Raw genomic sequence first — 26,673 nt, 5'->3', positions numbered from 1 at the left:
TTTTTGATTTACTTATTTGAATTCAAATCAATTTGTACGATCACCTCCGTACAATTTAGTACGATTTGCTTATCCTCCATGGTGAGGTTTAGGGGCGGGCCTGGGTGCCTCACCTCCTTTTAAAAAAATCATACATTTTCGTACGACTGAACTTGTACGAATTCGTAGAAATTACCCACTAAACTCACAAAAAGTAAAATAGTTACGCTTCCTCATGAGATCTAATATTTGCTTATCTGTAGCTATACATCAAATACACGGACACTTTTAGCGATTTAAAGCATTTTAAAGCCGCAAAGATCAGCTGGTCTGCTTATAAGCTGACATATGCGTGACTTGCATATGAATCAACTGAACTTCAAGGCTTTAAAACGCTCCAGTCTCCCTGTATCTGTAGTTACATTCAGTAAACAGCGGTGGGTTTGGTGAACCGATGACCTTCATGGCCAATCACAGTCATTTCTGTTGAGCACGTGAACACAATGGGAAATCAGCGCTGTTTAAGCATGCACTCAAACGTAAGCAGAAAATGGACATTTTTAAAATTTTAGTATCGATTGGTAGTTTTCTTACACATGTTGTGCAACAACAACCTGATTCCAAAGTGTATTAATTTCTTTATTTCCATAAATAAGTAATAGCTACATAACAAATAATGATTTTCTTTCTTTTTAAAAATGAAATTATTTTGTACAAATTGTTTCGTGTCATTTGTTAGGTATTTTTGTTGAATTTAGAGGAAAATAACATATCAATCTTTTTTTGGAATAAGTCTATAACATTAAAAAGTGAAAGTTCTGTACTGGGTTGTGGGTGGAAGGGCATTCGCTGCGTAAAACATGTTTTTTTTATTTTGTAAATTTTTTTAACTTTATTTATTTATTTATTCATTTATTTAATTTTATTATTTTTTTATTCATTTAATTTAATCAATAAACGATAATCAACAATCTGTCCTCTTTCTACATTTATTAACGCTATTTTCAGATTTTCAATTAAATAATATCTAATATATATTAGCCTAAATCAAAATATGCATCAGAATTAAGAAGCATTAAGACATAGATGCATCTACTCATAAGGGAGTGTGTGTGTGTGTGTGTGTGTGTGTGTGTGTGTGTGTGTGTGTGTGTGTGTGTGTGTGTGTGATGAAAAGACAAAAAGACTGTATCTGATGAACAATCTTAAATTAAATTAAATTAATGAAAAAAATAAGAATAAGAATACAATAAATTAAAATAAAATATTAAAAAATTATTAAAATAAAATAAATATAAAAAATAAATAAATAATAAAATGAAAAATGTATTAATTAAATAGAATATAAAATAAAATAAATAAAAAAATACAATAAAAATACACTAAGATAAAATAAAATATGGAATAGTTGGCGGTTCACAAATAAGGCACTAAGTCAAAGGAAAATGAATGAAAATGAGTGAATGAAGTTCTGTGAAGCATTTGTGGATGCACTGTATATTCATTGTTTAGGTATTGCTGCAAACCCTAAATACATGACTGTAATTGAAAGTAGGTTTGAAAGTGAAGGCTATTTGACTTCACTATTGTAAACCACATTTAATGCGTCATGTGCATTTTTTATGAATAACGTAATAAATAATTTACTTTTCCCCGACCCTGAAAGACAGAGAAAGTGCATTGAGGAAAGCAAACGAGAAGAATGCTTATTGTTGTTGTGTTATTTGCAGGCCAGGAGAAGATCAGCTTTCTGCAGGAGCATTCAGGAGCTGTGCATGGCCGCCCTGTGCAGGATACAGTGACCAGACGGAAGACTGAGAGGGGTTTTATCTTGAAATGTGATGGCAGTGGCAGAGGAGACTATGAGAGGTGTGCTATGACTGTCCAACGAGCGTGCAACTGTAGATTCTTAAGAACTTCACCAGGGCGTCACTGGAAACCTGGAGCGTAACACCAAATCCTTCCCATCTACCCTAGTGCACGCATTACACAGTTACTTTCGGTGAGAGTCAGTCTTTTTTAAAGGGGTCCTATTATGCTCTTTTTTACAAGATGTAAAATAAGTCTCTGATGAGTGTGTATGTGAAGTTTCAGCTCAAAATCCCACACAAATTTTTTTTTTTTATAAATTGCCGCTTTTAGGCTTTAATCCAAATTGTGCCATTTTTATGACTGTCTCTTAAATACAAATGAGATTGTGCTCTCTTCAGATTCATAACTTCAATGGTGGAGGGCTGCTTCTCACTTAGGGCTGTTTACGGTAATAATCAGTGCTTAATTTGTGCCAGATCTTACCAAATCCTGTTCCGAAAAATGTAAGATATTCGTGTTTTGCTTTCCGGAATTTATTGTAATTGATCTGGCATTAACTTGTGCGTGGTGAATACCTACATGTGTGTGTGCGTATATGTGTGTGTCTGTGTGTGTGTCAGTGAGAGAGAGAGAAAGAATGTGTATAAGAGCAAGCGAAGTCAGTGTGGTTTGCAAACACACGCATGAAGGTAGTCACCATGCGCAAAGGTCATGTTTACCAATTGGCCCTCAACGATATTTTCAGCCAATGGGCTTTCTTCGTTTACAGTTACTCTCATTGGTTGGTGATTGTTTCGCGTGCAATGAGCAGCGAAAATAAATAATGTCATAGTGGCCTACCTAAATAATATTTGTATTTTCAAAATGGCAAAGAGCCAGTCAAGCATATTTCATTTTTAAAACCACGAGAAAATCTGATAATGAGCCTGATTAAAAGAGATCTTGAGAAGGCGAAACTGTGCGAATGGATCAGGATAGCGGGAGACAGAAACAAAGCAATCTCAGCCAGAAAACATGACAGAAGAGGTAACCGTGGGATCTTCTAAAACAGGCATGTCCAAGCTCGGTCCTGGAGGGCACAACCCCAATGAGACACACCTGGGCTAGCTGATCAAGCTCTTACTAGGCTTTCTAGAAACATCCTTGCAGGTGTGTTGAGGCAAGTTGGAGCTAAAAATCTGCAGGACACCGGCCCTCCAGGACCGAGTTTGGACACCCTTGTTCTAGAACAGTGGTTCCCAACCTGGGGTCCGCGCCCCCCTAAGGGGGGCGCCAGAGTTCACAAGGGGGGCGCGGGAGAGGATAAGTGTTGAGGTAGAAAAAGGCATAAAAATGCTCCACTATTATATAGGGCTGTACAATTAATCGAAAATCCGATTTCAAACGATTATAAAAAAAAGCATTAATCGAGATAAATGATTATTGCATCATATACCGCCACCTTTCCAGTTGTACACTGTTGGTCTTAAAAGCGCAAACGAGCGCGTGCTTATGTGTGTGTGCAGCACGCACACGCAGCCAGAAGCATGCTGCCGGTCAGCATTCGCTCCCATTCACACACTGAGACGAGCAGAGGAGCGCAGACATCTAAAGTCATTAACGTGAGCGCTTTAATGGTCAAATAGGTGTCAAAACGCGATGTTTAGTGATTATTTATATTCACCATCATTTGTGTAATAAACAAACGAGTTGAGAATCAAAAGACATGTGAAAGAGAAACTAAAGAGACAGCGAGAAATATTCCTGCTGCCGCCTGTTTTTATGATTATTAATCAAACAACGAGAAAATCCCTCAGTCTTGACTGAAGGACTGCTGTAGCTAAAGTGTTTTTCTTACAGTGAAGATGATTAAAGCACAGTTTGTTTAATTTTTTTATTCTATTGTATTTATTTCTCTTTCCTTTGCAGGGTGGAAAATAACTGTATGTAAACACTTGAAGTCAGAATTATTAGCCCTCCTGAATATTAGCAACCCTTTTCCTCCCAATTTCTGTTTCATGGAAAAAAGTTTTTTTTAAAACTTATTTCTGAACATAATAGTTTTAATATCTCATTTCTAATTACTGATTTCTTTTATCTTTGCTATGATGACAGGTCAAAATACAAGCATTCAGATTAAAGTGCAATTCAAAGGCTTAATTAGGGTAATAAGGCAAGTCATTGTATAACAGTAGTTTCTTCTGCAGACAATCAAAAATACTTATTGCTTAAGGGGGCTAATAATATTGACCTTAAATTGGTTTCAAAATATTTAAATCTGCTTTTAATCTAGCTAAAATAAAATAAATAAGCCTAGAAGAAAAAATATAATTAAGAAATACTGTAAAAACTCCTTGCTCTGTTAAACATAATTTGGAAAATATTTATAAAAAATAAAAATAAAAAATTTCTCAGGAGCGCTAATAATATTGACTTTAACTGATAATCGTTTTTAATAATCGTGATTACAATTATGACCAAAATAATCGTGATTTTGATTTTTCACAAAATCGAGCAGCCCTACTATTATATATGTATTTTTAAGTACAAAATATATATATATATATATATATATATATATATATATATATATATATATATATATATATATATATATATATATATATATATATATATCAAAACACATGGTTAAAATTACAACATAATGGTAAAAATAATTAAAATGAATAACTTTAAATAATTATTTAAATTTAGCTCACTCACCCAATGTGCTTGTCAACGTGTAAAGGCAAAATCAAAACAAAATCGGCAGAGAAATCGTAAATGCAGTGATTCTTTAGAGGCGAAGAAAAAGATTAGACAGTATGACAAAGCCTACCTAAATTTTGGTTTTATTGATGGCCAAGACAAGTTAAAACTGATTAATTTATATTTTCTATACATATTATATATTAATATTACACAAACACACACATACAGTATATATATATATATATATATATATATATATATATATATATATATATATATATATATATATATATATATATATATATATATATAGTACATGGCTGTGTGTGCGTGTGTATTTAAATGGTGGGGGGGCTCCAATGTTTGTATATGTTCATGGGGGGGCCCCTAAGAAAAAGGTTGGGAACCACTGTTCTAGAAGATTAGATTGAGTGAGTCATTCATTCATTTTTTTTTCAGCTTAGTTCCTTTATTAATCAGGGGTCGCCACAACGGAATGAACCACTAACTTATCTAGCCTATGTTTTACGCAGCGGATGACCTTGCAGCTGCCAGAGAGAGTGTGAAGTGAACTGAATAGTGATTGCTCATACAAATGTTTGCAGCTATATGTTTTTATTATGCATGATTGATCCATAATGTTATATGGCACAAAATAATCAAAGACCGTACAGAAATGTGATGCTCCGTAAAAATTTTACTTTTTTTGTTTAGTGGCTAATTCCTACGAGTTTAGTCGTACGAAATTGTATGATTTTAATAAGAAGGCATGGCACCTAACCCCACCCCTAAACCCAACCGTCATTGGGGGATGAGCAAATCGTACTAAATTGTAAATAAATCGTACTACATTCTACAAATTCATATGAAATAGCCACTAAATTAAAAAGTTACGAATTGTCTTGAGATTTCGTTGGATGCTCTTTTTTTGTGGTATAACCATTTAATGACGTCATGTTCCTGGATAACTGAAATTTTGTGGTGGACGTCTGTGATGGTAACTTTTATTTCCTGGTTTGGTTCCAGGAATTATTCATTTACAAATTAAGCACTAGTAATAAGGTAGAAATGTAAAAAAAAACGGGCGGGAATTTCACCCTCTGATGACATGTGCAAAGGGAGAATTGTCAAACAATCAATGTTTCTGCAGACTGTTTTTAAAAGTGTGATTATAAAAAAAAATTATTAATTATTTTTTTTACCATTAAAGGCTGCTTATACACTATTGCTACACATCTTCTTATAAAAGTGATTTATGCATAATAGGTCCCCTTTAAAACTGAATATGTAAGTTTCAGGTTAAATTAATATCTCAGATGTTTTTCTAAACGAGTGATTAAATAATTTGAGAACAAAATAATCAAACAAAACAAATAAAAAACTACATTAAAATGGATTTATTTTAGGAATACCAGGTATAGAAACGACATTCATATTTACATTTTACGCAACTCAGGCTCATTCTGATTAAGTAGCCCTATATACATTTCTGGAGAGCGCCAAATACGTCCCAGGAGCTACGCTATTTTGCAGTTTTTGTTTTCACGAATCCACAAGAAACCGATGTGTACGATTTTTCAGATCTAAAATTTTTCTTCTCGAGTTTCATTCTCGTCTGCTCTTCTCGAGTAACCACCAGAGGCCGCTTTCGACTGACTGACCGACTAATCGACTGACCCACCCACCTCCTTTCCTTAACCCAACCAATAGCGTTTTAAAAATCACCGATTGACCAGTGCCCGCCCATTTTCCTAAACCCACCTGAAAGTGTTTTCAAAGCAAACCAGAAAAAGAAAAGCTCTCGCGATAGCTTAATTTTAACCTTGTTTTCAGATTTCACCACATTCTCACCCTGTTATTTACTTGTTTGTTTTACTTTTTGGCTTTTGTTTTTGTCTTACCTGCTTTCTGGAATTGTTCTTTGCCAGACTTGAACTCCGTCATCGCAGTCAATTCTATGCCTCAAGTACTCCGACATACATGGCGAGCCACTGGGCAAACTGGTAACAGCGGAATAGCTGTCCATATGGAAGTAATTGGTCAGCTGGTAAGCGCAAAATGGAGCAGCGTCAACCCCCACAGTAGTGTTCATGTTAAAGACGAAATACAGCCAGACGTTCCTTTTGCTATATAATTCACAATCTCCAGAAATGTATATAAAAGGCTACATTTTCAAAATGAGCCTATGTTGATGTTACACATTGTCAGAAGGTGGCTAAATTGTTTGAATTCATACAATTTAATTATTACAAACATAAATTTTTAAATAGATAGTATGCCCCCAAACCCCAACCCTAAAACCCAATTATTATCGGATGATAAGCAAATCATAATAAAACATACAAATTCATATGAATTAGTAATTAAACCAAACGAGACTTGCATGTTCAGACCAAACTTAATAGGGTTCATATGTAATAAAACTTTTGTCATACAGATATAGCTTTAAATTGTTTACAGAATCAACCTAATGCACATCTGATAGCATTGTCTGAAATGTAGTGAGGTTTGCGGCTATGTTGGAACAGAGATAGAGTTATCTGTCTGTAGCAGTGAAAGGATATACTCTACTACCTACACACTGACCTCCCTGTTCTGCTCTTGGCCACGGGCCATATTAAGTGTCTGTCGTAAACAGACTTGATTTCCTGATCTACTATCACATGGAGTCAAAACAATCCGTCTACAACTTCTCGGCTGATTTGTTTATGTTTATGTCATCTTTGTATAAATCACTGCCTCCCCGACTAAAAACGTTGCAATTATTTTCAAGGTTCCATTTTTTTCTGTGCTACGATTAAGAAATTATTTACCCTGATTAAACACTCATTACGAAATTAAATATTGTCCATCTAAAATACAGTTTGATGACTACTCCTTGTCTTGACCACCTGTTTCACCCATAATGACTACACTGGAAAAAAAAAATCCAAGAACGAAAGAAAGAAAGGAGGCCGGAAAGAAAGAAAGAAAGCACAGACACCGTAGAGCTGAAATCCTCTCTCAGGACCGTCATGTGAAGAATTCTCTCTCTCTCTCTCTCTCTGTGTCACTCCCTCCTGCTCAGCCTCTCTTCTTCTCTGTTTTTTAATAAAGCTGTTTGCTTGTCAGCTCTTTTCAGGCCCGGACCCCCAGCCATGTGAAAAGTTAATCCCTGTGTGTCTGCGAGCAGGCTCCATCTCCCTGGGAACCCCCTCGCTCAGGCAGACTCAAGGACGACCCTGACAAGGCTAGAGTGGGCGTCCCGGGCTGGACCAGCCACTTGAGGCCCGGGCCTCTCTCAACCACTTCTGCTTCGTTCCGTCCTTTCAGGGGGCTTTAGATGGGACAGGCTGACAGACAGTGGGATTTTGGATTTACATCTTCAAGTGCTAATCAAGCTGAAAGATGACAGTGGAGAAAAATACATCTTTTAACACACCATCCCGGATCGCACTCTATTCTTACCATCCCTTTACTGTAAAGAAATGCTGAGTTCCACACGATCTCTCCATGTCGTGCCAATGCAAATCGGTTAAGTTAACTTAATGGTTTTGACAATTTTAAGTTAATTAAATGTAAAACAATTAAGTTGTCCCAAAAAGAACAAATAGCACATATTTTCTTTTCTTTTTTTCAGTGTACACTGTAAAAATGCTGGGTTCAACACAATTCATTCATGTTGTCACAACACAAAATGATTAGGTAAACTTCATTGTGTTCACAAATTTAAGTTTGATTGAACAGTTGTGCCCTAAAATATCTTAAGAATCGTGTTGCTTCAACTCATTTTAAATACATATTTTAAACAAAAATAGTAAACGTCATTTTTTGAGTTTATTAAGGGCTATGGAAGGGGGCAAATCTAGGATGGGCTGCTAATAATTCAAATCACATACAACATTTTGGCTATAATAAATATATCAAGATCTAGAGTACCACCATGCTTAGTTAAAACCAATATTATTAACAAAAAATAAAATAAAAACATTTTTACAAACTTTAATGAATTATCATGCGACTTTATCAAAGGCATTATAACAATTCGGAATAATTTTATGCTTGGCCAAATTGGCATTTACAGAAAAACCATGTGAGCTTCACATGTGCCATCACATGTTACAATCCTATGTAAAATAAGTGGAACGCAAGCTCATGTGTTTTTTGCAACACACGCTTATTGGAAATACGTGTAAAAATATGTGAAATAAGTTGCTCTGGGTGCATTTGTTGCACATTTAAGATAGCAAACTCACTAGAGGGCGCTGTGTACTTTTTTGCGAGTCTGAAATACGCTACATAGAGTATGTTGTACACTGTCTTTCTTGCACAAGTCCATAAAAAGCCAGAATTTGATGTAGAGATCATCCAGCGAACCACTGACCTAAATCCAACTAGCAAAAAGAAAACATAAAACAAAAGTGTACCACAGCCATGAAGTTTTACCTTGTTTTTACATTGCTTATGACACTTTTTCGGAACCATGCTTCACTTGACTCAATCCCGAGCGCTCTGCATCATAAGTACAACACCGTACAAGGTAAGCTATCGAGCAAACTGACCACCCTGGAAAAGTTATCAATATTGAGATACGTATCCAATTACAAATAATAAAAAATGTTGATGTGTTTTGTGGTTTTTAATTGGTGTAGTGCTAAAAACAGTGTAAAAATAATTCTTTATTCTTCGATAATATGTCCCTTTAAATATCATTAGTGTAAATAGGAACAAAAGTTATTGCCATTTTTCTGTCCCGTAGAATTGATTTGACCTAGGAACTGTAGTCAAACATATGTTAAACATTTTGTGTTTTTTTAATTGGTGTAGTGCAAAAAACAGCATAAAAACAATCCTTTATTCGTTGATAACATGTCCCTGTAAATATTATTAGTGTGAAACGGAACAAAAGTTGTTGCCATTATGCTGATCATAGCATTGATTTGAACTAAAAATTGTGGTGAAAAGTACAGTATGTTGAACGTTTTGTGTTTTTTAATTGATGTAGTGCAAAAAACTGCGTAAAAATGATCCATTATTCGTCGATAATTTGTTCCTCCCTGTAAATATCATTAGTGTAAAATGTAAACAAAAGTTGTTGCCATTATACTGCTTCATAGCATTGATTTGAATTAGGAACTGTGGTGAAACGTATGTTGAACATTTTTTTAATTGGTGTAGTGCAAAAAAAGTGTCAAAATAATCCTTTATTCGTCAATATTATGTCCCTGTAAACATCATTTCTGTAAACCGGAACAAAAGTTATTGTTATTAAACTCCCTCGCTACATTCATTTGAACTAGGAATCGTAGTGAAACATATGTTGAACGTTTTGTGTTTTTTAATTGGTGTAGTGCAAAAAAACGAGTAAAAACAATCCTTTATTCGTTGATAATATGTCCCTGTAAATATCATTAGCGTGAAACGGAACAAAAGTTGTTGCCATTAGGCTGCTTTGTAGCATTGATTTGAACTAGAAACAGTGGTGAAACGTATGTTAAACATTTTGTGTTTTTTAAATGCTGTATTGAAAAAAAATGCGTAAAAATGATCCTTTATTCGTCGATAATATGTCCCTCCCTGTAAATATCATTAGTGTAAAATGGAACAAAAGTTGTTGCCGTTATACTGCTTCATAGCATTGATTTGAACTAGGAACTGTAGTGAAACGTATGTTGAACGTTTTGTGTTTTTTAATTGGTGTAGTGCTAAAAACAGTGTAAAAATAATCCTTTATTTGTCGATAATATGTTCCTGTAAATTTCATTAGTGTGAAACGGAACAAATATTGTTGCCATTAGGCTGCTTGGTAGTAATGATTAGAACTAGGAACCGTGGTGAAATGTATGTTGAACATTTTGTGTTTTTTAATTGGTGTGGTACTAACAACTGCGTAAAAATTATCCTTTATTCGTCGATAATATGTCCCTGTAAATATCATTAGAGTGAAAAGGAACAAAAGTTGTTGCCATTATAGTTCAATTCAATTCAATTCAGCTTTATTTGTATAGCGCTTTTACAATGTAGATTGTGTCAAAGCAGCTTCACATAAATGGTCATAGTAACTGGAACAGTGTGGTTCAGTAACTGGAACAGTGTGGTTCAGGTTTTAGTGTTGAAGTTCAGTTCAGTTCAGTTTAGCTCAGTTCAGTGTGATTTAATCATTACTGAGAGTTCAAACACTGAAGAGCCAATTCATCGATGCATAGCTCTACCAATCCTGAACTATGCGAGGCAGTGGCGACAGCGGAGAGGGAAAAAAAACTTCACCTGATGGGAGTGAAGAAAAAAAACCTTGAGAGAACCAGACTCAGTTGGGCACGACCATTTTAAGTATATAGTGCCTCATAGCTTTCATTTGAACTAGGAACTGTAGTCCAACATATGGTAAACCAAGCTTTTGTGGTTTCGCTGAGAGTGGCTAATTCACCAATCACTTTTGATGGCAAGATCTGGCATCCAAACAAATCTGAGCACAGTTTGAGACACCGCTGAGATGTCTTCTGAAAGATTACTTGGATGTTCTCTATCTAGAAAAACAACAGTGATATAAATAAGATTCTGCGTGTGATTTTTCTTTCCTATAGGGAAGGTCATTCGCTCCATACTGCATGTGAGTATGAAGAGACTCAAAGCAGCTCATTATGAAGAGGGATGTGTTTTACTGAGTAGTGTGGAAGAGCGCAGCCAGGGGCAGCCAGCCATCTAAATCCTCTCTTTCTCTTTCCCCTCTCTCCCACCCCTCCCTGTTCATCCGCTGTCTTACGCTCTCCCAGTCCTGAAAGCAGCAGAAATTAGTTTTGAGGGAAACAAGTGCGATTGGGTCTGTATAGGTCAAGACAGACTTTGTTCCGTCTGAGGGTTTATCTAAACTACAGCTGCGTCGGACAATAGGGCAGGGGTGGCTAACAGAAACCCAAGCTGTGAGGGCTAAATTACTGCACTGATAAGACTGAATTAGACGCTATGAAGTCCAAGAGCTCAAGAGACACTGAAGAGGAGAAGAGAGACTCGCTCAATGACAGCGGAAGAAAGACAAAACTAGAGGGAAAAAAGCAGCGTCCCAAAACCTGAGATGCCTACATTGGTAACATCCTACCTGACTTAAATCCTGAAATGTGACTGAATTGTAGCACTTAGCATAATTCCAAAAGCAACACATGTGAAGGAATCAAAAGACTTTAGCACGTTGCTACGCTAACACTGAAGAGAAAGTAGTAGCGTCCCAAAATCTGAGATGCTATATTGCTAGCATCCTACCTGACTTAACTCCTGAAATGTGACAGATTATGAGCACTTACATCTAGTCGAAAGCAACATATGTGAAGAAAACAAAAGACTTGACTTGTTTATTTCTACAGTCTGACATTAGCATGTTGCTAAGCTAACACTTAAGAGAAAATGGCAACGTCCCAAAACCTGAGATGTTTATTGGTAGCCTTCTACCTGACATAAATCCTGAAATGTGACTGATTTTGAGAACTTAGCATGCTGCGGAAAGCAACACGTGAAGAAAACAAAAGACTTGACTCGATTACTTCTATAAAGTTTGACATTAGCATGTTGCTACAGTACGCTAACACTGCAGGGCAAACAGCAGAGTTCTAAAACCTAGGATGCCTACATTGGTAACATCCTACCTAATGTAAAACCTGAAATGGGACTGATTTGGAACACTTACATGCTACAGAAAGCAACACATGTGAAGAAAACAAAAGACTTGACTCACGATTACTTCAATAGAGTTTGACATTAGCATGTTGCTACAGTGAGCTAACACTGCAAAGAAAACAGCAGTGTTCCAAAACCTAGGATGCCTAAACTGGTAGCATCCTACATGATGTAAAACCTGAAATGGGACTGATTTGGAACACTTTGCATACTACAGAAAGCAACACATGTGAAGAAATCAAGACTTGACTTGATTAATTCAGAGTCTGACATTAGTATGTTGCAAAGCTAACACTACAACAGAAAAGCGTGCTGAAGTTTTTTTTTTCCTCAAGCTGAGCATTTGCTTTGTATTGTTGTCAAAGGTAGCACTGCATTTTTTGAGCTCAGAGAGTAACGAGGCGATGAACAGGAATTTTACCTTTAGCGTTGAGTGATCTGCTTTTTTGAGTCGTTTAAAGTCGAAAAACCAATTAATTTTGAACAAGCCATCCAATCACAGTCAACGAGAGGTGGGACAAGACCACACAACTGTCAACAAATAATTTAATATATAATCTGAAATTTGAAATCATTATGAATAAAATATAAAACACCTTTTAAAACCAATGATTACACAGATTATTAAAAATTTAAAAGAAAAACCTTGTAAATGTAACGATGTAATTTTTAATGCCCCTCACACAGGTGAGTAGGCTTGACAAACCTCCTGCAGAAAACACACTCCTTCATCACTCTGACACTAGCGTCAGTTTGCACATTTTCTTGCAATCTCTCCATATCTCTAGAAAGAACGTCAAGAATTTCTGAAGTGTGCCTCACACAGATGAGTGGGTTTGCCAAACCACCTGTAGAAACACTCTCTCTCTATATATGTACCAGACACTTTACTTAAAGCCCATCTTACAACGACTCAATAAGGAAAACAATGTTTACCTGAGAATGTACCCTATATCAAGAACAAACAAACGAACATTTAAACAAACACAAAAACCATCGAACAAATGAATGAATGAATGAATGAATGAACAAACAAGCAAATTAACAAACTAATGAATAACGAATGAACAAACAAAGCAAACAAACAAAACGAAAGAAACAAAAAAAGAAGGAAAGAACCACACAACAAAACTTAAAACATTCTGCATTTCTGAAGTGCACCTCGCACAGGTGAGTGGGCTTGACAAACCCCCTGTAAAAACACTCTTCTCTCTATATGCACTGGACACTTTACTTAAACTCTTTCTTACAAGGACTCAATAAGTAAAACAATATTAACCTGTGAATGTGCCACAAATAAAGAATGAACAAACGAATGAACAAACAAAACAAAAAAAACAAGAAAGAACCACACTACACCACACAAAAACCTTAAAACATTATGCATTTCTGAAGTGTGCCTCGCAGGTGAGTGGACTTGACAAACCACCTGTTGAAACAGAAAGAAAGAAAGAAAAAGAGAGGGAAAGAAAGAAAGAAAGAAAGAGAGAGGGAGAGAAAGAAAGAAAGAAAGAAAGAAAGAAAGAAAAAAAGAAAGAGAGAGGGAAAGAAAGAAAGAAAGAAAGAAAGAGAGGGAAAGAAAGAAAGAAAGAAAGAAAGAAAGAAAGAAAGAAAGAAAGAAAGAAAGAAAGAAAGAAAGAAGCAAAGAAAGAACGAAAGAAAGAAAGAGAGAGGGAAAGAAAGAAAGAAAGAAAGAAAGAAAGAAAGAAAGAAAGAAAGAAAGGAGCGAAAGAAGAAAAGAAAGAAAGAAAGAAAAAAAGAATGAGAGAGGGAAAGAAAGAAAGAAAGAAAGCGAAATATTCATGCTTCCACTAAGCACTCCGCATCTGACCATGATTTATTCCAACAAAACGAGTTGTTGTTTTATATAATTAGCGTCGTCTAAAAACTTCGGGAATATGTTTAGCCAAGAAATTAGTCCAAACATTTCATCCGAAAACTGATTCGACAATTATCCTCATGGCAGACGTTAAAAAAACAACGACTTTCATTTCAGCGTGTGACATAACATAACACGCATGACATCCCTAGCCTTAGACCGCTGGTCATCTTTAAATAGGCTCTTTAGAAAAGGCAATGATGGAAATGAGTGTGAAAAAAAAGAGAGAAAGAAAAAACGTGTCCCAGGGAGGAGGACGACAGATTTACAGGGATGGGTTAAAGCTGCAGAGAGACACATGCACAGAAACAGCCATTATTCCTACAACTCAACCACAACTTGACACACGGTTGGGTTTCAGAAAAAAAAGACAAGCGGGGCCAAGTCTGCTTTCCAGAATAATGACAAAGTGAACATTTCTCCAGCGTTAAAAACAGAATGTCGTCATTGTCTTTGGGTTCCTAAATGGCTGTTATTTCATATAGTCGTCTTGAGGAAAGAATAACAGTCAAACATCAGTCTTTTTTTCCTGAGGAGAGACGCACACATTATGGCACACCTGGGGCGCTGGAGTGTTGCTTTAACTATGACAGAGAGCTTGAACTTTGAGTGACTTAAGAGACGCTTTTTTTTTTTTTTTACATGGTTATTAGGCTGGTCTGGGTATGAATTTATTGTATTTTTGTATTGCTATCATGGTTGGTAATCAAAACAGTATTGTGCGTCTATTTCGGGCTGTAATGATCTGAAAACATTGGCGGCGGCCGACAAAATGAGGGTGGTGACCATGGATGAAAACTGCACACCTCCCTTCTTTTTATTCCCTGAAAGAAACTGTGGATGTTTTATTTTATTTTATTTTATTTTATTTATAACAACAACTTTACTACTACTACTACTACTACTACTACTACCACTAATAATAATAATAATAATAATAATAATAATAATAATAATAATAATAATATTTTAATAATCTTTGTTTTACCAAAATTCTTTTTTAATTTTTTTGTTCATGTTTATTTATTTATACAAATGAAATAATAATAATAATAATAATAATAATAATAATAATAATAATAATAATAATAAGTATTGATATTAATAATTATTAATACTTAATAATAATAAAACTTTTATTTTACCAAAATTATTTGTATTTAATATTATATTATATTAATATGTTTTGTTTATTTATTTATAACAACAACAATAATAGTATTATTACAAGATATTATTATTATTATTATTATTATTATTATTATTATTATTATTATTATTATTGTCATTCCTAATATTTTATTACATAAATTAACTAGATTTTTACAAAATTATTATTATTATTTTTATTATTATTATTATTATTATTATTATTATTATTATTATTATTAATTGTTTTTGTTCAGTTCAACAATGATAACAAAATATAAATATCACTATCAATATTATACATTTGTATTATTTTGAATGATACTATTAGCATTCATTATTTTAGTTTTTATTCTTGTTTTGTTTTATTCTTGTCTAATTTAATTTAATTTTTGTTTAATTTAATCTATTAATTTAAATTTTTAAATCTAATAATGTTTAGTTTAACAAAATTATTTTTAAATTATTATTTTTATGGTATCAATGTTTATTTTTAATAATAAATAAATAAAATTTTTATTTATTATTATTATTATTATTATTGAATGTTTTTGTTTATTTATTACCAACAACAATAACAACATATAATGTTAATATTATGATTAATAATATATATATATATATATATATATATATATATATATATATATATATATATATATATATATATATATATATATTTTTTTTTTTTTTTTTTTTTTTTAATGCTACTATTAGTATTTATTCTTGTTTTGTTTTACTCTAGTTATATTTATTTTATTTTATTCATTCATTCATTTTCTTTTTGGCTTGGTCCCTTTATTAATCTCAAGATTGCCACAGCGAAATGAACCAACAATTCATCAAGCATGTTTTACGCAGCGGATGCCCTTTCAGCCACAATCCAACACTGGAAAACACCCATACACACTTGCATTCACACTCATACCCTACGGCCAATTTAGCTTTTTCAATTCACCTATACCGCATGTCTTTGGACTGTGGGGGAAACTGGAGCACCCCGCCAAACGCGGGGAGAACATGCAAACTCCACACAGAAATGATAACAGACCCAGCCAGGGCTTGAACCAGCGACCTTCTTGCTGTGAGGCGATCATGCTACCCACTTCGCCACCGTGATGCCTATTTTATTTTATTTATTTATTTATTTTTAAATATTTTTTTCATTCACAATACTACTAGAACAAGCAATAAATACACAAATCTTAAACAAACTGTGACATATTGAAAAAAAGTTGAGGTGATTTTATAAACATGATTAGTTTTACTTAAATAAAATCTTCACCTACAAAAGTCACTGTATCCTAACAGCAATAACCCCAGTGTCAAACAGACACACACTGGTTATTCACTTCAACCAAACGGCCTCCAGAATCCACTGATACTCAGCAAAGAAAACACTACATCCCTAAAACCAATGCGAATTTGATTAACTTCAGTGAAGAGACAAATATTATGAGCAAGGAGACAAATACACACTACCACTGTGAAAATATGACAGTAATTATCAGCATAAACACAGCAGACAAGCGAGATCATTGAGTGCAGTATAGTGTCTGCATTGGCCTGAAGGCACAAGAGACTGTGATGGAGCTATTCATCAGCACACACATGCATGAATGATGGCTTTTCAGGCCTCCAGAAACCCACATGGAAACAGAGGTTAAGGGAATGTTTGATTAATGTCACTGGCCGATACTATCCACCTGGTCTACTTGGTTGGAAAACTTGCATGCATCACAGGTCAGTGTAAGTAATGCATGTAGAACTAAGATATAGCCTAGGTTTAAGTGTTGTGGGTTTGTTCGGATAAAGTTTAAGCACTAACTGAGACGAGCAAAGGGCATTCATGTTTTTAAAAGGAAATATAGTAAAAAATACTTTTCAAGAGTCAAGAGTCAATTTTTTATAGTAGTGCACAGTCCTGGGTTATGTTGTTAATTCATGCTGTTGGATGTAGCACCTTGGTCCTGGAGGAACATTGTTTCGTTTCACTGCATACTGCGCTGTATATAGTTGAAATGACAATAAAAGCCAACTTGAACTTGGGTTCAAATATAAGATTATTATTATTAATATTATTATTATTATTATGTTTCACTTTTTACATAATAAATTAATAAACTAGATTTTTCTAAAATTATTATTATTATTATTATTATTATTATTGTTTTTTATTTATTACCAACTCTAATAACAACATATGTTATTATTATGATTATTTTTTAATTTTTAGTATTAGTTTTGTCAAGAAGATTCTTAGATTCTTAGAGATGTAAAACTAGATTTAAATAGTAATAATAATAATAATAATAATAATAATAATAATGATAGTTTAATAAGTAGAAGAATAAAACAACAACAATAATAATAATTATTATTATTATTATCCTTATTATCATTATTACTATTATCATTATAATAATAATAATTATTATTATTATTATTTGTATTATTATTATCATTATCATAATTATAGTAAATAAATAAAATAAAACATTTTTAAATAAATATTAATAATAATTATATAAAAATATTAATGATTATAATTATTGTTGTTGTTGTGGCTATAAATAAATATATATTTTTTTAAATAACAATAATTTTGGTAAAATAAAGATTGTTTTAATTATAGTTCATTATTATTATTATTATTAGTAGTAGTAGTAGTAGTAGTAGTAGTAGTAGTAGTAGTAGTAGTCGTAGTACTAATAGTAGTAGTAGTAGTATAATTATTATTGTATATCTTTTACACAGCGGATGCCTTTCCTACCCCAACCCACTGTAATACTGGGAAACACCCACACACACTCATTCACACACATACACTGTGGCCAATTTAGTTGATTTAATTCATCTGTCTTTGGACTGAAGGGGAAACTGGAGCACCCAGAGGAAACCCACGCCAACATGAAGCAAACATGCAAACTCCACACAGAAATGCCAACTGCTCAGCCGGGACTCGAACCAGCGACCTTCTTGCTGTGAGGTGATAGTGCTAACCACTGAGCCACCATGCCGCCCTTATACAATATAATACAATTTAATACCATACAATACAATACAATACAATATAATATAATATACTATAATATAATAAAATACAGTTTGAATTTCAACTAAACTAAGTTTCAAAGACACAAAACATGACTTTATAATAAGCAAAAATAAATAAATAATATAAAACATTTTTTTTCTGAGAGCTTCACCTAGCACTTGGTTGGTTCACATGCATGCGTTCTTAAAGAGTGGCGATTGCTCACTTTTTTAGTAGGTTTGTTCAACTAAACTACAAGCGATAACAACAGAGACGCAAACACCATTAATAATCCCGAGCAAGATGGAAGAGAGGAAAAGATGAGAAAACCAAATTAAAGACCTTGTAATCGCCCGGCTGCTTGAACAATTTTCATTAAAGTGCCAGATTAATTAACAGATGGGATAATTGGTTATGAACAAATGATAAGGCATCAATATGCTAATAAATCCTGACGTTTAATTTGCTGCCCGCTTCCCTTGCAATCAATTACCATGTTCCTGGGAATAACTGACAAGGTTTGGTTGAGACGTAAGAAAGCAGGCATCGTTCAAAGCTCCTTTTGGTGTAGAAGCAGCAACACGGCCCATATGTTTAATATTAGCCCTAATCTGTCCTACTCGAGTGCCCTGAAAACGGGGAAAATTGGATTAAATTGGCTAATGGCATATTTAAAACCTCCATAAAATGAATGGGAGTGGAAGGTATTACAGCGGTTTTGACTTGCTTGCGCCTTCTCTTTGTGCATAAAACAAAAAGGTTGGCTCTCGATGATGCAAAACTAATGTAAGCTGGTGGGCAGAGGTCTTAAAGACCACAGGAGACAGATTGATTTATGTAGTGTGGGATGGAAAGTGAGAATATTTGCACATTATATGAGCTTGTGGCATTCGAATGTGTTTTTTTTACTAATGTATTATTTATTTATTCACACATCCTATCTTGAAATAACAGTTTAAAATGTGATTTTGTATATATATATATATATATATATATATATATATATATATATATATATATATATATATATATATATATATAAAAGTTTTATGTTTCAGATCTTCAAACCAATTTAAATATTAGTTAAAGATAACAAGTAAACACATCATACAGGTTTTTGAAATGAAACAAAATGCAAAACTACATAGCCCAGTGTGAAAAAGTGTTTACCCCCTAAACTTACAACTCCAAGCAAAGCATTTTTGATAACTTGTGGAGGAATTTTGGCCAATGCGCCTTTGCAGAATTGTTGTAATTCAGCCACATTGGATGGTTTTCGATGGTATGCACTGCCTTTTTAAGCTCATGCCACACCATCTCAATTGGATTCAGGTCAGGACTTTGACTAGGCCACTCCATAGTCTTTGTTTCGTTTTTCTTGAGCCATTGAGAAGTGGACTTGTTGGTGTGCTTTAAATCATTGTCCTGCCTCAGAACGCAAACTTGCTTCAGCGTGAGGTCACTAACAAATGGCCAGACATTCTTCTTTAGGATATTTTGGCAAACAGCAGAATTCATGGTTTCGCAAGTCTTCCACATCCTGAGGCAGCAAAACAGCCCATCACACTACATCCAACACTTTTTGCGGTTGGAATAGTGTTCTTTTTCTGCATGTTACTTTTATGCAACACAAAATGGGTCACACGCCTTCCAAAAAGTTAAATAGTGAAATAGTATACCAGAAGTCTTGGGAATTATCAGAATGTTTTCTGGCAAAACCGAAATGAGTATTTTTTTGCTCAGCAGTGCGTTTCGTCTTAAAACGCCAAACCATTTTTGCAAAGTGTCTTATGGGGGAGTCATGAACACTAACCTTAACTGAAGCAAGATCTTTGGATGTTGTTGTAGGGTCTTTTGTGACCTCTTGGATAAGTTGTCCCTGCACTCTTGGGGTAATATTGGTCACCCAACCACTCCTGGGAAGGTTCTCCACTGTTCCTTGTTTTTGCCATTTGTAGATAATGGCTCTTAATGTGCTTCGCTGCAGTCCCAAAGCTTTAGAAATGAATTTCTAACCTTTTCCAGACTAGTAGATCCCAATTGTTTTCTTTCTCATTTGTTTTAGCATTTCTTAAAATTTCAGCATGATGTCTAGATTTTAAGGAACTTTTGGTCTACTTCATATTTTCAGGATTACTACTTTAGTGATTTCTTGTTTGCAAAAAAGTTGTGTCGGTAATCAAGCCTGGGTGTTTTGATTTGATTTAGATTTTTTTCAAATTTTATTTGATGATCTGAAATGATAAAATGTGACAAATAAATAAATAAAACAAATTAATTAAATAATTAAATATGTTTCACAAGGAAAGTTAAACAGGAGGTTCAGAATAACATTAGGAAGAGTAAATTATTTAACTTTATCATATAAAGCGACACAGTAACGCAGTAGGTAGTGCTGTTGCCTCACAGCAAGAAGGTCACTGATTCGAGCTGTGTAGAGTTTGCATGTTCTCCCTGCATTCACGTGGGTTTCCTCAGGGTGCTACGGTCTCCCCCACAGTCTAAAGACATGCGGTACAGGTGAATTGAGTAGGCTTTGTGAATTGTGTGTATGGGTTTCCCAGTGATGGGTTGCGGCTGGAAGGGCATCCGCTGCGTGGGACTAAGCCGAAAAAAAAATTAATGAATGAATGAATGATTCATATAAATAGAGTTTTAATTATATCATGCAATTTTATGTAAAGCCATCAATCACATGATAAATTGACTTGCTTTTTGTAACTAATATGAATTAATTTTAATATATAAAAATGTATTATTATTTTTTAATGTTATTGTTATTATTATTATTATTATTATTATTATTATTATTATTATTATTATTGGTAGTGGTGTTAAAAAATGTAAAATGAATCAAACTCAAAATGAAATTCATGTGACTACTATGTGGCATTTATTTCAGGTCACATCCTCAACAAACAAACACTTAAATATTATAAAATGTATAATATAAATAATTTATAAATAAATAAAACAATTTAATTTAATTTAATTTAATTTAATTTAATTTAATTTAATTTAATTTAATTTAATTTAATTTAATTTAATGTGGCATTTATTTCAGGTGACATCCTGAACAAACAAACACTTAAATATTTGTTGAAATAAAATAAAATTAAAAAATTAAAATACAGATTATAAATAAATACAATTTATAATATAAATAATTTATAAATAAATAAAATTATTCATTTAATTTAATAAATTAAATTAAATTAAACACAACACAAATGTAAACACAACACAACAAAACACACACTGACTCAAATGTAAAGCTTTTATTATTATTATTTTTAAGAGACTTCCTTTACTTTAACATTAAAATGATGACTCACAACGCCTTTAATATCATAGGACGTTTCCAAAAGCTGCATGTCTTCAAATCCCTCACATAATTGTCAACCACCTCCAAAAAGTAAAAAAAAAAAACCATTAGCATTGTTCCCCTTTCCGTCAACCTCTCTGTCCATTCTTCACAAGACGAAGCAGACAAGTTGCAACTGTGTGGACGGACTGTCTCCACAAACGCTTAGAGGCTCAGCGATTCGAACACAAAGACTGGCAAACAGAAGGGTTTCAGGCAGGGTCACGACAGATAATGCCAAGGAGTGGCGCTAAAGTCGAGAGCGATGTTAGCATTAGAACAAACAAAGTCAACCACGGCCATGAAAGCTGCCTGTCAGAGGCGGATCAGGAAACAAAGGAATTGGGGCAAAAATATGAGGAACAACCATGGAGAATCAAACATCTGTCACGTAGACCAAAGGCGCAAAGCGAACACTTCCAGCAGCAGGTATCGCTAAGTCAACAGCACGACAAATATGAGAAAATGGCGAGGGAGAGCTCTTTTTTTTTTGTTTGTTTTTTTGTCGGCGGGATGAATAATGCTGATATGGAAAAGTACCTTGTGCCATGAAGGCAAATAGAGAGTTTGCATTGCAACAAAGTCATCTGTAGGTCAAAACCTTTGAAGATTTTGAAGAGGCGCGTACCCTTTTGGCTTTAGAGATCCGTCGCTTGTAGTGTGCGAAGTAAATACCGAAGCCCACTTTTGAGCAATGTTAGCATTCAGTTCATTTGTGAAAACGCTCAATTCATAAAATTATTGTTTAAGTTGGATTTTTTATAAAAGGCATACATTTAATTTTTATCAGTACACTGTAAAAATGTTTCACCCTAAGTTTACAGTAAATTACTGGCTAATAATTGCATTACTTTCACAGCAAAGTACTGTATGTAAATTCACAGTAAATCACTGTGAGGTACTTCATAATAACAATATTTATGTAAATATTTCTAAATATCAAAAAAAAAGTTTCTGTACTAGCATAAAAGTTATTGTCTATTAATTTCTGTTCAATAAAATATTAATTGTGTTTGAATTCCTAAAACTAACATTAAGTAAAATATATAGCCATTTTTACAGCTGTAACCATGATGATAGCCTTAATTTCACAATAAAATTCTGAATACATACAATTTAACAGTAAAATCCTGTAAAGTGACACTAATGTAATTTACTGTGAAAAATTACAGCAACATGTTGTGAATTTTGTGAATTTATTACAGTGTACTAATTCAATTTCTTTATTATTTTGTTTTTTTAATTGATCTTTGCTTGTATATTTTTTTTGCTTTCGGTTTTCATTTTATTATTTCTTAAAAAGTCCTTATTTTTTTCTCAATAAGACTATTATGATGCTAGTATATATATATATATATATATATATATATATATATATATATATATATATATATATATATACACACATACATATACACACACACACACACACACACACACACACACAATATCCAGTCTGCTTTATAGTTGACTAAATATATTTATATGGAGTTTATATGATTTATTCAAAAAACATTTGTTACTTAGAATATTTTTTGTCTAGTTTCTAGTCCAAATATGTCAAAGCGAAAGCAAGATTATTTCACGTACCCCACTGGCAGATAATTTCCTTAAAACAAGAAGAAAAAAAACATAATTTTCATTTATTTCTTATGAGAGTTAAAACTGAACATTATTTTTACTGATATTTAGACTAGAAACAAGACAAAACAAAGTAAGAAAAGCATTTTTTTTTTGCATTGTGATTAATAAATTTCTGTACCTGAATACTGTTAGACTCCCAGAAAACCATCAAATAGAGCTATTCAAACCATATTGTGAAACTGTATTCATACTGCAATATTTAATCAGAGAAAAATTAAATATAGCAATATCAGATTTTTCAAATATCTCACAGCTCTAATATATATATATATATATATATATATATATATATATATATATATATATATATATATATATATATACATACATACATGTATACACACACACTATATTTTTTTACAATAAATGTTCTACTAATACAGCACATACTCTATATGATATGTGCCAATTACTGTAACAATTTTTTTTATAATTTGTAATATATGATAATTATTAATAAATGTGTAAGTGAAATATTAAATCTGATGTAATTTTTTAATGTTAAAGGAAGTTTTTTATCATAAAAAATAAATAAAAGGCAGACTTTATTTTCTATACTGTACATAATTTCTGTTAAGTGACAAGACTTTTGTCTAAGCAAAGTCAAATTTAACTGTACTAATTAAATCATTAAAAATCAAGGCATGATCATATTTTATTGTGGTAGAATAAGCGTAATCTAGAGGCCTTCACCTTTCATTTAAGCCTCTTCTGATATCAAATGATCAACTAGAGCACAAGTTATTATTTGTTGTTCCTAAAACTTGAATAGGCCACAAAACTTTTGTCAAGTATATATAAACACTATATATATATCTATATATATATAGATATATATAGTTGTTAAATGAAGCAGAAAGTGTGGGAATATAATGTACGTAACATTTTTATGCATGCATATAAGATGTAGGTGTAATACAAAATGTCAATTTTGATGGTTCAAAAAGGAGGCGATTTAAAAAAAGTATGACGCAAAAAAAAAACTGACGTAATTCTCCTGCTATGTGTGTACATTCACGGCAGTTTCAGTGGTTTGCCACATATCTGGATTGCTCTGTTTCAATGAGGCATATCAGAATCCCATGATTCCTGTTACAAGTCAATAAAAAAAAAGAGCTGTCCTTCCGTTTTCATAACACGCTTCAACTTATGACAACGCTAATCAGAACAAAAGGGATGGTTACAGGAAACCTTACGATAAATGACACTAAACACAGCATCGGCGAGGTCAAACTGGGTTTAAGATGGAATCCACCACACCCGCGGACACTGCCAGGGCACGGCGTGTGTGTACACATCATTTATCTTGCTTTTCAGCAAATGCCATCGCAAGCTTTCTCCTTCTCTGATTCCCCTCATACATTCATTCTTTTGTTTCACTAGTGAATAACGAGTCTCCTTAGAAGTTTGCTGTAGAAATAAAGCTCTATCAGTGTGACTGCTCACATAAACTATTCTAATTTACTGCTAAAAATACTCCAAGGCTGCATGTCTCAGTTTATTTACATGGAAACATCAGAGAATGTGTCCTGCGCTGTGAGAAAAATGAGACAGTTCCTGAAAGTCGGAATAAACACACAAAATAATAATAATCGCCATTTTTATGTTGATATTGTATGCACTATTTTGGGATTCTGGTGTCCAGCTTGGCATGTAAACACTTTAGGTATAGACATAATATAATAAGAACAATATATATTTAGTAGCTACGTACAAACAGTAAAATAAAGTTAAGTCTGTGTTTATTCTTTATAATGTGTTTATAATGAAGTATCGTCTTCCTGACGGAGGTTTAAATGGAAAACATTTTTAAAAAAATGTAAAATATTGCCTTGGAAACTAAATGACTTTTTAAAAGTTGTTTAGATACAATCATTTTATGTACCAGATTGCACATAAAAGTTTGTAAGTACAGCTCAGCATCGTGTTGTCTATGGCCATCGGCGATGGATGATGGCATCGTCTGTCGGCCCAACCCTTTTTTAAATAAACAGTAGCATAGTGTTGCATACTTTTTAATTCGACTTGGTCTTTCTTTGGTGCTATTAAAACCCCCACAACAAAAGTGTAGCTCTTTTATGATATTATAGAACGTCGCTCTTTAAATCGCAAATCACAATTTTGATCAGATAAATCGCAATTAGACGCTCACAAATCGTTCAGCTCTAGGCTGAACCATGAGTGAGTTCATCTGTGTCATCTTAAAACTCATTATCAATTTTACCCTTATAGGTCAGTGTATATTTTGGTCATTGAATTTTCATTTTAGAAATGGATATTGAAAAACAAAAAAAATGAGCCGTTTTATGATTTTCGTTTTAAAATAAAAAACGAAAATTTAAATTCAACGCATTTTTTTGATTTTGATTTTGAATTTGGAAACTAAAATCAAAAAATAGCTCGTTTTTCTTTTTCATGGTGAAAAACGGAAAAACAAAATTTAAAAATTATTTGACTTTCATTTTTTATTTTGAGTAACAAAGAATAAAAAAAAAATCCCCAGAAAACAAAAACGAATAAAGACTTATTTTTTTATATTTTGAAACCAGATAGGCCAACTCAGTGACACAATACTGACCTGCTAGCCTACTATAGGCTATTTTTTTTCCACTTAATACTGTAATAGGCGACGTAGTGGCGCAGTAGGTAGTGCTGTCACCTCACAGCAAGAAGGTTGCTGAGTCGCTGGTTCGAACCTCGGCTCAGATGGCGTTTTTGTGAGGAGTTTGCATGTTCTCCCTGCGTTCGTGTGGGTTTCCTCTGGGTGCTCCGGTTTCTCCCACAGAGATCTCCCAGACATAGGTTGCTGCTGGAAGGGCATCCGCTGCGTAAAAACCTACTGGATACGTTGGTGGTTCATTCCGCTGTGGCGACCCCAAATTAATAAAAGGGACTAAGCCGACAAGAAAATGAATGAATGAATGAATAATACTGTTTTAAAAGGTATATTCTTGTTATAACAGGATTTTGTTAAGACATGTTTTCCCAATTAACACAACATATTTCTCATATAAGGGCCGGTCATAGGCTATATATTTATTTTTTGTTGGCATGTTTTACCTTTCGACATTACATGCAAGCATCGAGTTGCTTTACTGAACACTTTTTAACAATATTGTTAAAACCATAACACTTCCACTTCCTGAAGTTTGACCACGAATCATTTCAAATGAGGGAGGCATTAATACAGTTGTACGTTACGCACATTTTAATAAGTCATATTATTTAAAAAAAAAAATTAAGAATTAATTTGATCTGAAAGGAGTATTCACTTTCTGCATCATTTAACAACAAACGAGCCGTTTTTTGATTTTCGTTCAAAATTCAAAAACCAAAATAAAAAAAAATTTCAATTTCAACGTCTCGTTTTTCGTTTTTCAATATCCATTTCTAAAATGAAAATCCAATCACCAAAATATACACTGACCCATATACTTTGTAGTTGACTTTTTTTGCCACTTGTCGAGAATC

General features: G+C 33.4%; 1 protein-coding gene and 1 long non-coding RNA gene across 42 annotated transcripts in view; one reads left to right on the top strand and one right to left on the bottom strand.

Moving 5' to 3' along the window:
* The window catches only part of prdm16 (PR domain containing 16), a 452,417-nt gene that overhangs the window by 263,598 nt on the left and 162,146 nt on the right, over positions 1 to 26,673 (bottom strand). The window lies entirely within an intron of this gene.
* Positions 8,099 to 12,180, top strand: LOC147835816 (uncharacterized). Its single transcript, XR_015498513.1, has 3 exons — positions 8,099 to 10,434; positions 10,800 to 11,697; positions 12,074 to 12,180. It is a non-coding gene; the product is annotated as an uncharacterized LOC147835816 (long non-coding RNA).

Source organism: Danio rerio, chromosome 8 (genome assembly GCF_052040795.2).
Source record: "Danio rerio strain M-AB ecotype USA chromosome 8, GRCz13ab, whole genome shotgun sequence".
Lineage (NCBI taxonomy): Eukaryota > Metazoa > Chordata > Actinopteri > Cypriniformes > Danionidae > Danio > Danio rerio.
Note: the sequence above shows the minus strand (reverse complement) of the source record. Positions and strands in the feature narration are given on the sequence as shown.